The sequence below is a fragment of the Salvia splendens genome, chromosome 22 (genome assembly GCF_004379255.2).
Source record: "Salvia splendens isolate huo1 chromosome 22, SspV2, whole genome shotgun sequence".
NCBI lineage: Eukaryota > Viridiplantae > Streptophyta > Magnoliopsida > Lamiales > Lamiaceae > Salvia > Salvia splendens.
This window is the reverse complement of record NC_056053.1, coordinates 8,320,799-8,337,806: the sequence shown is the minus strand read 5'-3', so window position 1 is coordinate 8,337,806 and position 17,008 is coordinate 8,320,799. Positions and strand designations below refer to the sequence as shown.

General features: G+C 41.4%; 1 pseudogene; it reads left to right on the top strand.

The window, feature by feature from the left end:
* LOC121787197 overlaps window positions 1-7,824 on the top strand; it is a 28,287-nt pseudogene extending 20,463 nt beyond the window's left edge.
* Window positions 7,825-17,008: the final 9,184 nt, after the last annotated feature.

Below are 17,008 nucleotides of genomic sequence, written 5' to 3'. Positions count from 1 at the left end.
CGAAGATCGCTTTCCGAACCCATTCCGGGCACTATGAATTTTTGGTGATGCCTTTCGGGTTGACCAATGCTCCGGCAACCTTCCAATCCCTTATGAATGAGATTTTTCGCCCACATCTTCGCAAATTCATCCTGGTATTCTTTAACGACATCATAATCTACAGCCGTTCTTGGGAGGATCATTTAGACCACCTTCGCCAGGCGTTACACATTCTGCGCGACAACTCTTTGATCATCAACCCGAAGAAGTGCATTCTGGGGCGGGAGCAGGTTGAGTATTTGGGACACGTGGTCTCCTTTAATGGTGTTTGTATGGATCCCTCAAAGGTTTCAGCGGTGATGCGATGGCCGACACCAACCACGGTGCGTAGAGTTCGTGGATTTTTGGGAATTACGGGATATTACTATCGATTTATTCGTGACTATGGAAAAATCGCTGCTCCATTAACATCACTACTAAAACAAACAGAGGTGCGCCAGTTGGTCAGGACGAAGGAAGCAGAGGCGACATTTATGGCACTAAAATCAGCCCTTACTACTGCACCCGTCCTCCGGAAGCCTGACTTCACCAAGGAATTTGTGGTAGAATGTGACGCCTCGGGCCGGGGCTTTGGCACTGTTTTGATGCAGGAAAAGCAAGTCGTTGCCTACTGTAGCAAGACTATCTCGTCTCCACGGCTACTGGCACAATCAGCCTATGAAAAGGAGTTAATGGCTTTAGTCCTCGCCATTCAACAATGGCGGCCGTATCTTCTTGGCCGCAAATTTGTGGTTCGCACTGACCAACGGAGCCTACGTCACCTTCTGTCACAACCGCTCACCACCCCGGCGCAACAAAACTGGGCTGCTAAACTTCTCGGATATGATTTTACGATAATATATAAAGAGGGCATACTAAACCGAGCAGCAGATGCACTATCCCAACAGCAAGAGGAGGATGATTTAGGGGATCAAGCAAGTGTTGATATGGGGGCGTCTTCGACGTAAGGAGCATTTCGAGAAAAGAGGGTTGCGGAGCAGGCTGATGACAACACCAATTTAGAAGCTAATGAGCTGGTCTGTGCAGCCATATCCCAGCCCATCTGGGTAGATTGGGCCTCGGTGCAAAAGGCAGTCCCCACCGACCCCCCACCTTGCAGCCATCAAGACGACACTAGAGAAGGGCGAATCAACGGAAAAATATTATACCTTGGTCCAAGGAATACTATTCTATAAAGGACGACTAGTGGTTCCCCAAAATTCAGAATGGATCCCGAAGCTCATAGCAGAATTCCATCTGACACCCAGTGGAGGACACTCAGGTGCATATCGTTCTTATCGTCGTCTCGCCGCAAATGTGTATTGGCTGGGAATGATGAAGGAGGTTATCCAATTTGTAGCAGCTTGTGAGACGTGTCAGAGGAACAAATACGACACAAGGTCACCGGCTGGCCTGTTATCTCCTCTACCTATACCTTCTCGTGTATGGGAAGACGTGAGTATGGATTATATTACAGGTTTGCCGTGTGTAGGAGGAGTGGATTGTGTCATGGTGGTAGTTGACCGCATATCTAAGCATGGGATTACGCCACCCCTTTACTGCCAAGTCCGTAGCCGAGCTATTCACGAGAGAAGTGGTACGTCTTCATGGTTTTCCCTGCTCTATAGTATCAGATAGAGACCCTATCTTTGTAAGTGTATTCTGGCGTGAGTTGTTTCGGGCAGCAGGGACGACGCTTCGCATGAGCACGGCATACCATCCGGAGACTGATGGCCAGACGGAGGTTTTGAATCGTTGTTTGGAAACATACTTGCGTTGTTTCTCGTTAGAAAGGCCAAAGCTTTGGAGTCGATGGTTAGCATGGGCAGAATGCTGCTATAATACTAGTTTTTAAACTTCAGCAGCAATCACACCATTTGAGGTAGTTTATGGTCGACCTCCGCCGACGATCCGTGGATTCCTTCCTGGGCAAGTGCGCGCGCAGGCTGTGGCGGAGGAACTACAGGCTAGAGACGATGTCCTTGCCCATTTGAAGCACCATCTCGGCCGAGCCCAACAGAAAATGACAAGGGCAGCAAATCAGCATCGTCGAGAGGTTGAGTTTAAAGAGGGAGATTTCGTCTACCTCAAGTTCAGACCGTATAGGCAGTCAACGTTGTTTCAAATGCAGAATCGGAAGCTTGCACTACGATATTTTGGACCATTCCGCATTATATCACGTATTGGACCAGTGGCTTATAAGCTTCAACTGCCAGCTGAGGCGAGGATTCATCCAGTATTTCATATCTCATTGTTAAAGAAGTCCATTGGAACGTCTAGTGTCCAACCTTCTTTACCAGATGACCTGCTTCCCGAGACTCCGCCTTATCTTCCAGAGAGGGTGTTGGACAAGCGCTCAGTTATGCAGGATGGTGTCGAAGTTGAGCAAGTGTTGGTGGCATGGGCGGGTTTAACTGAGGACGACGCCACGTGGATTGATGTTAACGATATGCGCGGCCAATTTCCATACTTTAGCCTTGCGGACAAGGCTGTTTCCACCGAGGGGGCAATTGATATCGACCGTCGTCGCCCGTGGCAGGTTTATCGACGTGGCAGTCGGAAGGTGGCAAACTATGGGCAGGCAGCCAGCCAACTGGAAGGGGAAAAGGAAGTGTGAGAATTGGAAGAGAGATTCTGCATTAACTGTTTATTATTTGATAAAGATTTGATATTATCTTTAGATTGGTTATTATTCTTAGTTTAGATTTGATCGTATCTTTTAATTATTAGATGGAGTCTTTTGTAATCCTATAAATATCACCTTGTATGATACAAGAGATATCAACTAGGAAAATATATTATGGACGGATTTATTCTGCGGCCACGAAAGAGGATTTTGCTACTTCGTTTATATATTGAGTCATTCAGTTCTTCCATCAAACGCCTTGCCTGGGTTCAGTTTCTTTGTGCCAATCGAGTCCGACGCTTTCACTCATCAGTTTTTGGTTACATACTGATCATATTAAGCATGCCTATGTATATCATAACTTAATTATTTGCCTTCCAATCTATTAATTATTGGAATCGTGCTTGGTCAAATGATTTTTGACTAATAATAAATATTACAAGACATTTAATTTTGTGAAATTAAATGCAATAACGTCGATTTACGTTCCGAGTACATGACCGTAGTATATTCATTTTCTCAAATCCGATTCCCGGTGAGTGAGAAATAATATATTAAAGTTGGTCACAATAAATCTAGACATGAGCTCTGTGAGAAGACTAAGAGATTAATTAACTAGGTGTTAATTATCCCACATCGGGGATGATAAACTTCTTTCATGAAGTATTTAATCAGATTAATTATCATGTGTAATAATTATCGTGGAATAAGACGGGTACAATGCCCACACGCGCGCGCCGCCGCCCGCCCGTGACCCGCGCACCGTGCAGCGTGCACCATGAACCGTGTCCCTTGCCCCGTGCCCTGTGCACCGGGTGCCTTGTGCCTTATGCCTTGGATCTTGGCAATTGATCTTTGGGTGATCTTTGGGCTTGTCGTTGAGCGTGGTTCAAAGCTCGCTTGTTCTTTTTAGACCACCCCAAACTCCACGCTATCCCTGATGGGTCCTAGTCCACGTCATGGTCCCGCTGGACCCCGACGCATGACGGGAGACAAAAGGTTCCCGCTGGACCTCGACGCACAACGGGAGAAAAAAGGTCCCCGCTGGACCCCGACTCACAACGGGAGTCAAAAGGTCCCCGCTGGACCCCGACGCATAACGGGAGACAAAAGGTCCCCGATGGACCCCGACGGTCCGTGGTGTATCCCGTCGTGTAGCATGTCCAGGTGTATCGTGTCTCTTCAGCTCCCACTGGCTAGTGCACCAGTCAATAACCCCCGGCGGTTACAGTCAAGCCATCATGGCACACATAATGGCTGTTGACTCCATCAATGCCCTGCAGGTGGACTTGGCCTATAAATAGGCATGCATTCATTGCATTCTAGACAGAATATACACAAGCATCTTGCATTCACGCTATCTGCATAATCTTCCCCGTCGAAGCTCTGCCCCCGCCTTACTCCCGTTCGCCGGAGCTCTGTTGCTAGCGGTGCTGCTACTTCCGAGACGAAGCCGTTTTATCTTTGGAGACGACACGCCAAACCGAGAGCACTACCGGGGCGTATCTCGTCTTGCGGAAAGAGGACTCCTCGACTCAGCTTACCACTTTCCACAAGTTTTTCCGTGTAATTTTTGTTTTCAGTTGTTTCCGTGTAATTTTCTTGATTTATTTTCCATTGTAATTTCGCCCGGCAAGATTTGTATATCTCATTTCCACAACATTAATATGCAGGAGAGTATGCAACAGCTAGAGCATTAATATGCAGGAGAGTATGCAACAGCTAGAGCTGCATCAGCAGCTGGAACTATCATGGTTTGGTTTCTCTCTCTTGAAATGCTTTACAAGTTAGAATTGTTCAAACATAGCAATTTCTTTAACTAAGGTGTGAGGAAGTACCAACTTTGTTTCAGACTCTGTCGTCATGGACTACTTCCAGTGTCGAGGAAGTAGCTTCCACGGGACCTGGTATTCGATTCTTCCAGCTTTACGTGAGTCTGCAGCAGTTCAATTCTAATAGGATGTTTGTCGAGATGGCTATCTGAGTCATTGCTTATGTCTCAGGTGTACAAGGACAGGAACTTCGTGGTTCAGCTTGTGAGGAGAGCTGAGAGGGCCGGTTTCAAGGCCATTGCACTCACTGTCGACACCCCAAGATTGGGACGACGCGAATCTGATATCAAAAACAGGTTCGAGCGTTGAACTCATCATCATCACATCTAGACAGATATACTGATCTCTTGTTTTGTCCAGATTTGTTTGCCACCTGGCTTAACACTGAAAAACTTTGAGGGTTTGAACCTCGGGAATATGGATGAGGTAAGTAGCGCGATTTATCGTTTACTAGCTAGTCGTTGCTCCTTCTCACATAGTCTTCACTTGACATAAACGCGATGTATGTAGGCTAATGACTCAGGACTTGCATCGTACGTTGCTGGCCAAATCGACCGTACATTGAGCTGGAAGGTAATCTTTCTGTTCATCATAGATTGATCAATTTGGTATTTGGATTTATGAGGTGTTAAATTGAGTTATGATGTATATGGTGACTAATGAAGGATGTTAAGTGGCTGCAATCAATCACTTCAATGCCCATCTTGGTGAAGGGTGTGCTAACGGCAGAGGATGGTAAGAGCATAAAACCTTTGAGTTACTGCTTTGTGCGTGTGTGTATGAATACTAATGTAGTAAGAAACATATGTGCAGCAAGGATTGCTGTCCAGAGTGGAGCTGCGGGTATCATCGTCTCAAACCATGGCGCTCGCCAGCTAGACTATGTGCCCTCGACCATCATGGCTTTGGAGGAGGTACTCGCACAAGACAAAAAAATTGAGGCGCAGTTAGAAAATTTTAAAAAATAACAACAATTTATGATAAAAAGAAAGTGTTCCTAAATGAAGAACAAATTAACTTAATCTTTTGCTTTTTTAGCACGCTTGCATTTGCGTCATTTAATTTTAGTTGGGACAATAACAATGAAGGACAGTTTTCGAAGCGTGGATGATATATTTGGAAACACAAATTAGTGTCATTAATTGCATTAAAAAATATCATTAACGGATTTTTTTGTTGTAGTATCGACTTCATAAACCCCATCAATCACTGTCCATGCATTGGTGAGCCAATGTGTTGCCCTCTTGGCTTGTCCAGTCTCTAAAGAGCAGTGGTCTTTTCAGGTTGTAAAAGGTGCACAAGGTCGGGTTCCAGTGTTCTTGGACGGAGGTGTTCGGCGTGGGACCGATGTGTTCAAGGCATTGGCATTAGGAGCTGCTGGCATCTTTGTAAGTTAAATATAGCCCAAACTAACACAGACCATTGTCTAAGTAGTGAACACGAATTTAGTTCACTATAAGAGTGATTTAGTTCACTATAAAGGCATTTTAGTTCACAACGAATTTGAAAACACAGAGTGAGCCAAAACGCCGTTATAATGAACTAAATCCTTCATGAAGTAAATTATAGTGAACTATATCGCTTATATAGTGAACTAAATTTGTATTCTGTAGTTATGCGTTTAATATTAGTTATACTTTGATCATCTTCATACCCTTGTTTTATTTATTTTTTGAGAAAGAGTCCGTTTAACTCGTATACATATAATTGCCGGATTAGGCGACCGGTGGTGTTTTCGTTGGCCGCTGAGGGAGAGGCCTGTCACGACTGCCCATACTAGGGGTACTACAAATGCGGCGATCGTGATACAACTTGCAAGGATAGCCTTTTATGAAAACTTAATTAACTTAAAGGATGAAAAACTTTTTTTTTGTTTTAAAAAAGCAAAAAACCTTTGAGTTACTGCTTTGTACTTGCGTAACAGTGACACATGGAACACGTTGTGCACGTTCCCAAAGCTGGGAGGTAACGCCAAGTGGTAAGCTACAGGACCTACTTCATCGTTAATCTCGTACGGTCCTACAAAATGTGGTTTCAGCTTGCCTTTCACTCCAAACCTCACAACTCCTCTCGTCGGGGATACTTTCAAGAATACTTTGTCACCAACGTCAAATTTGATTTCCGTTCGACGCACGTCAGCATACGACTTCTGCCTATCTTGAGCTTCCTTGATCCTTGCGCGGATTTGATGCACAATCCCTTATTTGATGCACACTTCCAGCCATACAAGGCTTCATACGGAACCATATCGATCGTCGCTTGGTAGCTATTGTTGTAGGCGAATTCAACCAACGGTAGAACAGTTTCATAACTTTCCCCTCGATCTAAGACAACGGCTCGCAGCATATCCTCAAACGTTTGAATCGTCCTCTCTGACTGTCCTTCCGATTGCGGGTGATAAGCAGTGCTGAAGTTCAGTTGATGTGAACTCATCCTCCTATTAAATAGGGGATTTTTTGAAATAAATTAAATCTCCAAAATAAATTAAATCTCCAAGTAGGAAAAATAATGAGGGGGCCGAAAATTCAAGGAGTGTGCACAAGAAAATTATTTAAATCCTCAATTAAATAGAATAGGATTTAAATTTGGTAGTTTCTTTATAGGAAAAGACTCTCATAAATTAGGTAACAATTATAATCTCCTCTACAAAATAGAGGGGGGGCGAAAATTGGCTTAATTAGCCACAAGGAATAATTCAACTCTTAATTTAATTTGGGTGAAGAAATAAAATGTGACATGATTTAATTGGATTTAATTAAAAAGAAGGGAATCAATAAGGCACCAATTAAATCAAGGAAAAATAATTCATCCTCCTATTAAATAGGGGATTTTTCGAAAACTCCAAAAGAATAGGTTAGAGTTCGGATTCCATGTTGTACAAATTAGGGATAATTTGGTTTGGATTTAATTTGGATAAATATCTCAAAATAATTAATTAAGTCCAAGAAATGTAATACTATTTCCAAAAATTAGGAAGGGCCGAAAATTCCAATGAATTTACTCGGAAAAATATATGCATGATCCTATTAAATTATTTCCCCACATTGGAAAATATAAAAATATCAACCACTTCATTCCACATCACCCACGATAATTATTTCACATAATTCACTTAATCGCATAGAAACAAAAGTTTCATAATTGAAATTTCAAATCAACTTATTAAATAAACATCACAAATTTTTGGGATGTTACAAGGCCGGAGTTAGGAAGGTGCTCAAGATGTTGGGCGAGGAGTTTGAGCTGACAATGGCGTTGTGTGGTTGCCGCTCACTCAGTGAGATCACGCGCAACCACATTGTGACAGAGTGGGACGCCCCTTGGGGACTCCCATCCGCCAGATTATAAGAGATGCATCGTGCATCAAAACATATAGATGGATCCATGTGGCAAAGTTTGATGTTGTGAAATATGGTTAAGTTCTTCAATCTACTCATTTGTGACAATGAGTCTTTACATTAGATTTTGAATGATGATGGAACACTTATATATTCTTGCTTGCCTCATTGTATATTCTTACATAAACACCAACTCCTTCGACCTTTTGTCCCATTTTATGAAATCTTCAAGTATACACTATATAGCATAGCAATGTTGAGCTTTTGTGGGTGTGTATATGTTTCTTTTTCGATTTTGTTAGTTAGATAGAGTCTCTGTTTTTATTACTAAGTAGTACGCCCTTCTTTCCACTCGTCCACATTTTATTTTTAGTTTGTCTCACTTAATATGTCCACTTTTTGTATATGGAAATAAATCTCTCTCTTCTCTCTCACCATATTCAATTGCGATTATTTTTACGAATGAAAATGAACTGGAACGAACCGTATATGTAGAGTTTTTATAAAAAAAAATTGAAAAATTCGGTCGTCCGTGCGCTCGTCCGTCGGTTGCCCACAATGGACGAGCTGACGGACAGCGCGACTGAGGAGCGCCTTATCCGCTCGTTCGTTTCGCGCTCGCCGATCACATTAGTGGACGAGCACGACGGACGAGCAGCTCGCCGGTCGCTCGTCCGCCGACTCGTCCACTATTGTGGATGCTCTTAGTGTGTTTTGTTTTGTTGTATTTTTTGTATATTTTTTGCTAGCTCGTTTATAAATAAGAAGCTTGTATGATGCGGAATATTCCTTCTTTAATTATTTCCAATACTGTTATAGTTTCCGGCTACCGTGCGTCGCCCATTTTATTAAAATAACAAAAGGAATCAAATAAAAAACTTGTTACTAGAATTTGAAGATTTTTTGTCCTTTAAATGTTTTGAAGATCGAAAATAATAAATATTTCATTTTCTTCAATCTTTTTAAATAAAACAACCATTATAATTAACAGTGCAGTGATAATTTTAAATAAACGAATTATCTGATTCAAAATAACTAATTAAGTCTTACAAAGTGCACGAAAATATTTTCATTTTTGTGAATCAACTTCTATATATATAAGATCCGAAGATAACAGAAATGGAATGAACAATACGCAAATATTTACGTGGTTCAGTCGAATGACCTATATCCACGGAGAAGATGATCCCAGAATTTTATTCAAACACTCAGAAAGTGATTACAAGAGTCAACACTTGATCGACACGATCAAGAACACTCAAACTCACATACAAACGGTTTTCCCTCGACAATCACAGCCGATAACGATGTGAATCTCACAAAGATAGTGTATCTCTTTAAAATAGATCTCGATAATTTGTTGTTACTCGGTCATCCCTTTATATAGAGCGTCGCGCACAACTGCTGTGCGTCTTGCGACCGTTCCGAACTGATGCAACGCTTGGTCAATCGTCACCCTCAACCGCTAGGTCAATTGTCGTTGCTTGATCAAGCCATTGTTACTTCAACCGTTGCAATGGTTAGTTCCAAACAACACCATTCTTCTATTCATTTAGCTTCACTTCCAACAATTTTTTATACACACTAACTCCATATTTTTAAAATTTGAATAAAAAGATATACACTGGCTGACTCGCATTTTCGCATACATATACAAGTACTACCCTTTCCTACTTAGCTTTTTTATTTTGTTTTTTATAGTACACTTTCCACTATCTACGATTCTACATGCAGGTTTTTTTATATTTCCACATGCATATGAGTTGTTTCATTTTTTACTTTTTGTATTTATTATTGAATATTGTCCACAATTAAATAAATTTCCAGAGTTAATTAGGAATTAAATTCTTCCATTGATTTTTTTTATTATCATAAAAAAGAAGCACTATTATAAACATTAAAATATCATTACACAATTACTATGGGCAAAAATAAAAATTTATACTCGATTAGTGCCGTATGTTAGAAATAGTGAGTGCCGACTGCCGACTAGTTGTTGGAATAATGAAATATCCCCACTCCTACCCCCTCAACAAATTATTATTATTATTATTATTATTATTATTATTATTATTATTATTATTATTATTATTATTATTATTATTATTATTATTATTATTAGTCATAATGGGAGCTTTTCACTATGAAAAATACTACACGTGATATAACAGTAAAATATTTTTGAAAATTTAGTCGGCAAATATCCCTTTTTTAATTAAGAAAATTAGAATAACATCTTAGTGGCCGATATATTTGTGCAACACTACACGTGGCAATTACAATCGATTCCAAGGTCATGATATCTTTTGGATTCTCTTACTAGTCCTAACATGTGTCATATTCAATTATAATTGTCTAGGTCTTCATAATTGCAAATTTATATACCTCCGCCCATAAGAATACGTACTTTTGGTTGGCATAAATATGTATTTTTGATAGAACATGAATTTTAATACGCAATTAGTATAGTAAAGAGAGATCGAATAAAAAATTATTAAAGTATTGATATTCAACTGCTCTACATATGCGGCTCCTTGCTTCACCAAACAATTCTTCCTAAAATCTCGTGCCACTTAAGAATATAAACATCTTGAGTGGGATGGAGGGAGTATTTGTTTAGATATTTTATGGATTTGTCATATATTTTCTTATGCTGTCTAAGATATGATTTGACTTGTACCACCACATATTATAAATATGTGTGGAGTCTTCCATCGTAATCGAGGAATGAATTCATCCTCTCAGCAGAGCTTAACCGCCGCCAGATGCCGATAAGGGAACACACCCTTATCAAACTGAGATTGGATGTAAGAGCACCTGCATCGGTGCTCGAAGCATCGGCAGGCGCCGTGCCGACGGCGCGGCTCACACCCTGCTCGCCGCTGTGCTCTTGCCGACGGCACGGCCCTGCTCAATGCATTGAGCACCGCTGTGCCGAAGAGCTGGGCAGTGTGGCGGCTTCTGATTGGCCAACGACAATAGCGTTGGCTATTTTCATTCTTTTTATAAAAAAATCGAAAAATATAAAAAAAAAATAGTTTTAAATAAAAAAAAATTCCCACTTCCTAATAAAATATATCCATTTTTTCTCCACTTTTAATATATTTTTCATTATTTTTACCTCCAAAATTCACATTTTCATCTATAAATATCCCCATTTCAACACAAAAGTTTTTACACCACACTACACAACAATTCTCTTATCAATTCTCTCTAAATTCTCTCATCAATTCTCATCTAAATTCTTATACTTTCACTCTTGCAAAAAATATCCGGCACCGGTGATCACCCTTCCGACTCCCGCGGATAGAACCACGAAAGGTTCGGCTCATTGTCATTCCCTTATCCGAGTACGGATTTCTTGCCCCCTCCTCAAACCCAAGGTTCGCAAGTTTCGGGTTGCTACTGACCTTACCCGGTAGACGAGCAAGATGCCACCGAGGGGCCATACTGGTGGGATCCCGAAACAGGCACGGGAGGGAGCGCCTCGACGCCACTGTTGTCCCAAATTCTGGAGGGCGGTTCCGACCGTCCCGACGCTCCTTCTCCGCGTAGTGTGCGTGTTCATACGCGTGGCAATACCGGTGACCCCAACGTCCGCACCCCATACACTCCGGATGAGATGGAGAAATTATTCAAAGCCTATTTGAGAATCTCCGAAGGACAGATTTTGGTCCCGCGTCGCTCTCCGGTACAATGCCAGCCGACCGAAGGGAACCATCGAGCGCAATGAGAATATGGTGCGCAATGCCATCGGAAGAGCCAACGAAGAAATCCAAAAGTTATAGGGGTATTACCTCCAGGAATAGCGGTCGGCAGGGAGCGGCACAGGCAAGGTGGCCGCCATGTCGACCTACCACTCAATGCACTACAAACCATTCAAGTATCTCAAAGCTTGGCACGAGGTGCGTTGTCACGACCGCCCTTCTAGGGTATAATAAATGCGGCGATCGCGACTTAAACAGACTTAAATATAACAAGAAAAATAGGCTAGGGTTTCATCAAGAAGGTTTGACCAACATATTAAATGAGATATTAAGTATAAAAAAAGATGAGGACCCGGGTTTAAATAATGAGTTGGGCCGGACATTAATATTCAAGGAAAAGATTAAGATATAGATTTTGACATTATCCAACAAGACTTTAAAGAAGTCAAATAACCGAACAAAATCAAGTTCAAGCCCAAAAGCAAATAGGTAAAAGAAAATATCGCAGCGGAAAACGACCAAGAGAAAGAGTGACGTCATGTGTGAAGACACGACGACACTCGGAGTTTCAAGACAATACTATCAATTTATTTAATTTGCTCAACACTGCCAACCGCTCGTCGCCGCTCAACCTGCACATAAGGAAAACACCTGCATGACTGAGTACTTATAAAAATACTCAGTGGACTTATGCCGAAAACATTTTCATGAAGATTGTTATTTATCATGCCGTACGTAAGTAACCATCGGGGTTTAGCTTTAGAAAGGCCTGAGGCACTCAAAATCATTTTCCATTGTAAAAGTCGACTGATCAGTCATTTTCCCATAGACGTTAGCCATACCTGCCAATACATGACAAGGAATGCGGTCGCAAACCAGGTCACTAGACCGGCCAGCCCGTACGCTAGCACACGATCTACCATAGGTGTACACTAACCCAAGTAGGGTTTGCGGCCATACGAGGTCCCGAATTCGATTTATATAACAGTGGCAAAAGCCACATCAGATAGGCACGTTAAAACAAATCACGGCATGATAATCATAGAAATTTTCATCAATAAAGCATTTAGGACATCGTCCTTATTTAAAAGAGAGCCCACCTCGACTGTTTAAACCTTAAGTACTTCTTTCCCTTTGTTATCACGCTTCGTGCACGAGTTATCACCTTTAGATAATATATATTATCAATCAGTCACAAACATCGACTTAATATTATGCATGTCCCTAACGTTTCCCTTTTTCCCCATCTTTGAATAACACATCACGTCATCACATATATAAATCATGTATATCACTTATAACAACATAGTTGTTTTTGTAAAGATAGAAATCTGGCAGTACTGCGCAACCATTTTATAAAAATTATTAAAAACTCACCCGACTTCCGTTGGGGCTAAATTTTTACCACAATGCAGTAGACTTATCAAATAACTTCAAGTTAAAAATTCATGTCTAAATAACCTTTTTAGGTCGGTCAAATCGAAAACATAACCTACTGGTCGAGAAAATATTTTCCGGCAGAATTGCGCAGTCAACTTCAAAAATTCACCAAAATATCATCTTATGTCCAAATGAGTGGAAATTCACACACAACACAGAAAACATCATGAAGTTTACTCAGAAATCCACAGTTTTCAATGCTTAAAAATTCGAATTAGGGTTTTATCCCCATTCATTCAAACACAACCTTTTCATTGTTTTAACACACAAACATGCTTAAAAGAGTCCTCACGCTCATGTTTTCATATAATCATACATCATTCACCAATGATTCATTAAATCTTCATACAATTTCATTCAAAACGCATACACACATACAAATACAAATTCCCACCGATTAAATCCTTAGATTTTAAATCCCTACACTCACTATATGCATGAGGAAGTCAAAAGAATGTTTAGATGGAGAGAAATGAAGAATAGAGGTTTGATTGTACCTTTCTTGAATGAAACAATCGGTTGAAACGAATATAACTCTTGATTCTTCAACAAACTCTTGGTGAATCGAAAGGATCTTGAGTAGCGTAGAAGAACAAGTGTGGGAGGAGTGGGGAAGAGAGAATGGGCGTGTGAGAGAGAGTGTAGGCGTGTGGGATTGGGTGGCTAGGGTTTAGGTTTTAGTTTAGTCTCTATTTATAGAGTTGAAAATAAAATATCCCACAATTAATTTGAAGATTTGGGAGAATAAATTTAATAAAGATTTGAGAGGATTTGAGGAAGATGATTGGCGTGAATTTGAGGGAGGAAATAAGGAGGAATTTTCAAAAATCTTTGCTATTTAATTAGCCTTTGATTTAATTTGGTATTTTCACGGAGCAGAATAAAATAATACGAAGCAGAAAATTAATAAAAATCCTCCCAAATTATATGGTAGTAGGCGTGTGATTTATTTCTCCCACAAGGAATAATTTCCAAATCTTTAATAAATTAAGTTAAGGTATGATTTGCTAAGATATTCCAATTAAATCATGGAAAGAAATAAATAAGGGATCAAAATAAATAATGAATAATTCCCACCTCCCAAAAATTGGGAGATTTCGAAATCCCCCTTAGAAAAATCATAGGGATCGATTTTTCCTCATGAAGAAATAGGATAATTGGGCTTTGGATTTAATTTGGATAATTATCACAAGACAAATAATTAAATCCAAGAAAAATAGAATCCCTCTCCAATAATTAGTAGTGGTCGAATTTCTCAACAAAAGGGCAAGGTAATTATTGATGATCCTATTTAAATCTGACTCCCCAAAAAAAATATAATTTACTACAGTATATATTTCATTCCGCATCAATTAATTAAAGCCACGTCATAAATCGACGAATTTGACTCGGTCAAATCAGAATTAGGTCACCAAAGCAAATACAATAATTCGTCATTTAATTGCGGCAATCAAAGATATAAATGAAATCGTCTTAGGGTTCGAAAAGTGGGGCGTTACATCCTACCACTCTTAAAAGAAATTTCATCCCGAAATTTGGTATCCTCAAGGAAAGAGTTCAGGGTACAATTCCATCATCTTGTCCTCAAGCTCCCACGTGGCTCCTTCGTGCCCGTGGTTTCTCCAAAGTACTTTCACGTAAGCAACCGGTTTTTTCTCACATTCTGGACCTTTCAGTCTAAGGTCATTTGGGGTCTCTCCTCGTAGCTCAAGTCCGGGTTCAACGTGACTTCTTTGTGGTGAATCACGTGCTTCGGGTCGAACACGTATTTCCGTAACTGCGACACATGAAAGACGTTGTGCACATTTCCAAGACTTGGGGATAGCGCTTGACGGTATGCAACAGGACGTACTCCTTCAAGGATTACACAAGGCCCAATAAATCGCGGTTTTAACTTTCCCTTGACACCAAAACGCGCTATCCCTCTCGACGGGGATACTTTGAGGAAACTTTGTCGCCGGCCTGAAATTGTAAGTCGGTTCGTCGTGCATCCGCGTATGACTTCTGTCTGTCTTGAGCTTTCTTTATCCTTTCACGAATATGTCGGATGATTCCAACCATTTCTTCAGCTGCATCGGTTCCAAGTATTCTTCTCTCGCCAACTTCGTCCCAGTAGAGCGGGGATCTACATTTTCTCCCATACAAGGCTTCATATGGCGCCATGTTTATGGTTGCCTGGAAACTGTTGTTGTAGGCGAACTCAATCAGTGGTAGTGCAGACTCCCAACTTCATCCTTGGTCTAGCACCACAGCTCTCAGCATATCCTCGAGGGTTTGGATCGTTCTTTCAGACTGCCCGTCTGTCTGCGGGTGAAACGCGGTGCTGAAGTTCAGTCGAGTGCCTAGCTCATGTTGCAGGCTGACCCAAAATCTTGATTTGAATTTTGGGTCACGGTCAGAAGTGATCGTCACTGGGACTCCATGCAGTCGCACTATTTCCTTTACATAAATTTGAGCTAGTTTATTTGATCCATAGGTCATGGGAATCGATATGAAGTGTGCACTCTTGGTGAGTCGGTCTATAATTACCCATATCGCAGTATTCCCTTTTTGCGTCTTTGGCAATGCTGTCACGAAATCCATGGCGATGTACTCCCATTTCCACTCGGGGATTTCTAATGGTTGCAACTTTCCGTATGGTCGTTGATGTGGAGCCTTCACCTGTTGGCAGGCCAAGCAGCGCTCCACAAATGCCGCTATATCTCTCTTCATACCGTTCCACCAGAAGGACTTCTTCAAGTCTTGATACATTTTCGTACTCCCTGGGTGGGTGGTGTAAGGAGTCTCGTGTGCTTCGCTCATCACTTCATTTTTGAGCTCCTCGTTGTCCGGTATGCATAGTCTTCCTTTGAAGATAAAAGCGTTGTCACCTTCTTCACTAAAGTTTCCAGATTCGCCGGTTCGCACTTCTACACGAATTTCCTCTAGTTTCGCATCCATCCGTTGTGCTTTGATAATTCTCGTCCTTAGATCAGGTTCAACAACTAAAGTGGCGATCCGTGCTTCACTGTTTCAGGTGCTCTCATCACTTCCAACCGCATCTTACTAAACTCGCGTATCAAGCTTTCTTCTTTGGTGAGGAAAGTGGCCAGTTGGGAATGGTCCTTCCGGCTCAATGCATCTGCCACTACATTTGCCTTGCTGGGGTGGTAATTGATGCCACAATCGTAGTCTTTCACCAACTCGAGCCATCTTCGTTGCCGCATGTTCAAATCCTTTTGCTCGAAAAAGTATTTCAGGCTTTTGTGGTCTGTAAAAATTTCACATCGTACTCCGTAGAGATGATGCCTCCAAATCCTTAGGGCATGTACGGCCGCTGCTAGCTCCAAGTCGTGGGTTGGATAGTTAAACTCGTGTGGCCTCAATTGTCGTGATGTGTAGGCAATCACTTTGTTGTTTCGCATCAAAACACATCCAAGTCCCACTTTTGAAGCGTCCGTGTAGACCACGTAGCTCATTCCAAGCTCTGGTACAGCTAAGATTGGTGCAGTGGTCAGTTTCTCCTTCAAAAGTTGAAAACTTGCCTCACACTCTGCGGTCCAATTGACTTTTACCCCCTTCTTGAGTTGTTGGGTCATTGGTCTCGCTATCTTGGAGAATCCCTCTATGAACCTTTAGTAATATCCTGCCAAACCCAGGAAACTTATAATCTCGTTTGGTGTCGAAGGTGCCTTCCATTGTTGTACCGCCTCCACCTTGGTGGGATCTACTCGGATTCCTTCTGCCGACACGATGTGACCAAGGAAGTTGACTTCTTTCAGCCAAAACTCACACTTGCTGAATTTGGCGTATAGTTTATCACTCCTCAACGTTTCCAAAGTGATTCGCAGGTGTTCCTCGTGCTCCTTCTCGTTCTTCGAGTAAACGAGTACGTCATCTACCAAGACGAATTTATCCAAGTATGGGTGGAATACTCGGTTCATCAAATCCATGAATACTGCAGGTGCATTTGTCAATCCGAACGGCATTACAACGAACTCATAGTGACCATATCTCGTGCAAAAAACGGTCTTCGGTATGTCTTCCTTTCGGACCCTCAATTGGTGG